At 41.7% G+C, this 4,348-nt stretch overlaps 1 protein-coding gene across 1 annotated transcript in view; it reads left to right on the top strand.

The window, feature by feature from the left end:
• pcyox1 (prenylcysteine oxidase 1) overlaps positions 1–1,080 on the top strand; it is a 23,980-nt gene extending 22,900 nt beyond the window's left edge. Inside the window, exon 8 of the mRNA XM_061926695.2 lies at positions 300–1,080. The gene's annotated coding sequence lies outside the window, so the exon portion shown is untranslated. The remainder of the gene's footprint in view (positions 1–299) is intronic.
• The last annotated feature ends 3,268 nt before the right edge of the window (positions 1,081–4,348 follow it).

Raw genomic sequence — 4,348 nt, 5'->3', positions numbered from 1 at the left:
GTAACTCCCACTGGGAAGGTCGGAGAGACATGAAACAAAAACCTCTATGTAGGTCTCACTTAGACCTACATTTCATAAATTGACAACCCCCAGCAAAAATCAACAGGAAGTTTGCTATTCCCCCTTCAAAACTACTTTTTTGTAGAAACCGGTCACCTTCCTTCAAAAACTATCTCCTCTGAGCGCGTTTGTCGTTTCGGCTTCAAACTAACACAGGAGAGAGATTGAACCCTTGTGTATAAAAGTATAGAACAGCTTTTTAATACCTGCTCCGGTTTTGATTTTATGACCCTTCAAAGACCCGCTGCACTGATGCTGCTGCGCTTCTGTTTTTTTAAGATGGCTGCTCAAAAGCAGGAAGCACCAACATGCCCACACAATGCAGACAAGGTAGGTACACTAGACAAAAGTCTTGGGACACTTCAGACTAAAAGTAGACAAAAGTATTGGGACACTTAGGACTAGCACCTGCCAAATACGCGGGCCCGACCAATGCTGCTTGCAGCTTTAATTGTTATTAAACATGATGATCATGTCCTACCTCCTGCACCACACTGGTGTTTTTAGGCATGCAAAAAAAAGGGGAAATTTTGTGTTTTCTTTAGCTTAGGAGATAAATAAAACACCACCTGTGACAGGAGTGTCAAAGGTACGGCCCGCCAAGAGGTTTCCTCCGGTCCACGAGATGAGTTTGCTAAGTATTAAAATTAGCAAAAATGTTTGAATGAACGAAACTGCTGTTTCTAAATGTGTCCACTGGATGTCGCCAGAGCAATTCTTTGTGTCTCCTACAACAGTGTTTTTCAACCTTTTTTGAGCCAATGCACATTTTTTGTGTTGACAAAATGCGGAGGCACGCCACCAGCAGAAATCATTAAAAAACGAAACTCAGTTGACAGTAAAAAGTCGTTGTCGCAATTGTTGGGTATGACTTCATAACCGAGCATGCATCAATATAGCTCTTGTCTCAAAGTAGGTGTACTGTCACCACCTGTCACATCACACCCTGACTTATTTGGACTTTTTTGCTGTTTTCCTGTGTTTAGTGTTTTAGTTCTTGTCTTGCGCTCCTATTTTGGTGGGGGTTTTTTTGTTGTTGTTGGTATTTTCCTGTAGCAGTTTCATGTCTTCCTTTTGAGCGATATTTCCCGCATCTACTTTGTTTCAGCAATCAATAATACGTCAGTTGTTTTTATCCTTTATCAATGGGACATTGTTGATTGTCATGTCATGTACGGATGTCCATTGTGGACGCTGTCTTTGCTCCACAGTAAGTCTTTGCTGTCGTCCAGCATTCTGTTTTTGTTTACTTTGTAGCCAGTTCAGGTTTACTTTCGTTCTGCATAGCCTTCCCTAAGCTTCAATGCCTTTTTTTAGGGGTACTCACCTTTTGTTTATTTTTAGTTTAAGCATTATACACCTTTTTATCTGCACGCTGCCCCCCGCTGTTCCCGACATCTACAAAGCAATTAGCTACCTGCTGCCACCTACTGATATGGAAGAGTATTACACGGTTACTCTGCCGAGCTCTAGACAGCACCGACACTCAACAACAACACATTAAAGTTAAAGTACCAATGACTGTCACACACACACACTAGGTGTGGCGAAAATATTCTCTGCATTTGACGCATCTCCATTGATCACCCCCTGGGAGGTGAGGGGAGCAGTGAGCAGCTGGTGTGGCCACGCCCAGGAATCATTTTTGGTGATAATTTGCAGACTATAATTACTGGTTTGCAAAAAATATTTTTAACCTAAATAGGTGAAATTAGATAATCTCCCACGGCACACCAGACTGTATCTCGCGGCTCAGTGGTTGAAAAACACTGCCCTACAACACGCATGACTTCAGAGGGGGCGGAGCTACTCTTCTGTGTTTGGACACTACCTACTTCTACTGCTTATTAGTGATAGTATACATACTGATAATCTGTGCATTTCGTGTTATACGTATGACTGGGCGCACATAAATATTCTGAAATAACATCTATCCCCTTCTTACTTCACATGTGATCAATTAATTGAGTCCAAATTCACAAGTTTTGTTGTAGACGATGCTACGTATGTACGGAATAAACCACATGAGGTTAGTACATCAGTTGAGGAAAATGAGTAAATTACATAAATGTCATCGTCTGATAGATTACAAATGAACACCAATGGTAGCACTTTAAAATTCCACCTATTTGACTAATGAACATTTATCATTTATTCAGAAAGTATCAATAACCACTAATGAAGATGAAATACAATTAACTGCAATATGTACCGTATTTTCCGCACCATAAGCCGCCCTGGGTTATAAGCCGCGCCTTCAATGAACGGCATATTTCAAAACTTTGTCCACCTATAAGCCGCCCCGTGTTATAAGCCGCATCTAACTGCGCTACAGGGAATGTCAAAAAAACAGTCAGATAGGTCAGTCAAACTTTAATAATATATTAAAAACCAGCGTGATGTGGGCGCGCATGGAGTCGTATATCAACATGGACGGAGCTGCGTGAAAAAAGCCACCCGGCCTCTTCGCGTAAACTTCCCTTAACCACTCGCTCATCTTTTCTTCATCCATCCATCCCTTCGAGTTACCTTTTATGATGACGCCGGCTGGAAAGGTCTCTTTTGGCAAGGTCTTCCTTTTGAATATCACCATGGGTGGAAGTTTCTGGCCATTAGCATGGCAAGCTAGAACCACAGTGAAGGATGACTTCTCATTCCCTGTGGTGCGAATATTCACCGTACGTGCTCCCGTTGTATCCACAGTGCGGTTCACAGGAATATCAAAAGTCAGTGGAACCTCGTCCATGTTGATAATGTTCTCTGGCCGGATCTTTTTTTCAGCTATCTTGTTTTTACAATATGCACGGAAAGTAGCCAGCTTTTCTTGAAAGTCTTTAGGCAGTTGCTGTGAAATAGTAGTCCATGTGCGGATGGAGAGATTGCGTCTTTTCATGAACCGGAAACCTGTCGCTTAGTAGGAGCCATTTTGTGGTCTTTACAGATGTAAACACACAAAGGAAATGAAACGTAATATCCGCGCGCTTCTTCTTCTTCTACGGGGGCGGGTGGTTGCTTACAGTAGAAGAAGAAGCGCTTCCTCTTCTATGGGGGCGGGTGCTTACCTTGGCGGTTGCTTGCGTAGAAGAAGAAGCACTTCCTCTTCTACGGGGAAAAAAGATGGCGGCTGTTTACCGTAGTTGCGAGACCTAAACTTTATGAAAATTAATCTTAATATTAATCCATATATAAAGCGCACCGGGTTATAAGCCGCACTGTCAGCTTTTGAGAAAATTTGTGGTTTTTAGGTGCGGCTAATAGTGCGGAAAATACGGTAAGTGTAAAAAAAACATGATTTGGGCATTTTCAGAACGTGATTGGTCTAATATTAAACAAAAAAAACAATCTGAAGTTATCTTTATTTTTAAGTTATCATGCCACGATTTTACCAGTCCGGCCAGATTGGGAATAGTTCCCTCCATGTGGCCCCTGAACTAAAATCCGTTGGACACCCCCGACCTGGGAGAACATTTGTTGAAGAAAAAAAGACTGTTTGTCGTATTTCAGCTCCTGTTAAACAAAACCCAATCTATTTTGAAAGAAAATTGTTTTTAAAAGCACTTTTAGACGTTTCAAGGGTTTGATTGTGAATAACCCCTCAAACATTTACAAGCACACTGTATGTTTACAAAAATGTTTACAATAAAGTACTTCTGCTGTAATATTTCAATTGTTTTTACTTGCCATTTAATAAGTCCAGTGATTGTCTGCCTGAGAAGCCTTGTGACCCATCAGTCATAAGCCGAGTGACATCAGAATAAATCAATAAAAACAAACGGGAAGTAAACATTGTTTTTTTTGGGGGAGGGCTCCCCTAAATGAAGACCCATGTGATGGAAGCATCAACAATTGGTGTCATTGAAGAGGCGGAATAGGGAAGTGTTTGTTTGCCGATGTGATGTCCCTCCAGGTAGGGGGGTTGCAGAGGGGAACAATGGCGCCACGAGTGCCTGTCCATGCAGGTCATGTGACATCAGAAGACGTATAAGAACTCTGCCTTCTCTTTCACCCCCACCCCGAAGTCAAAATGAGGTTTCTGGCAGCGCTTTTTCTTGCCCTCTCTGTGGCAGCTCTGCAGTCTGGTAAGATGATGATCGTTATTGCTATATTACCGCGTTGCAATGCTCTGCACTGATATTGATCAATGCCACCTTTTGGGGATATTTTTTTCCAGCTTGGTGTGCATCCCTGGAAGCGGCTGGAAAAGACCAAAACATTCCTTACGGTAAGCAGTTATTGTTATATATATATATATATATATATATATATATATATAATTATTTTATTCATT

The sequence above is a fragment of the Nerophis lumbriciformis genome, linkage group LG32 (genome assembly GCF_033978685.3).
Source record: "Nerophis lumbriciformis linkage group LG32, RoL_Nlum_v2.1, whole genome shotgun sequence".
Taxonomy (NCBI): domain Eukaryota; kingdom Metazoa; phylum Chordata; class Actinopteri; order Syngnathiformes; family Syngnathidae; genus Nerophis; species Nerophis lumbriciformis.
Note: the sequence above shows the minus strand (reverse complement) of the source record. Positions and strands in the feature narration are given on the sequence as shown.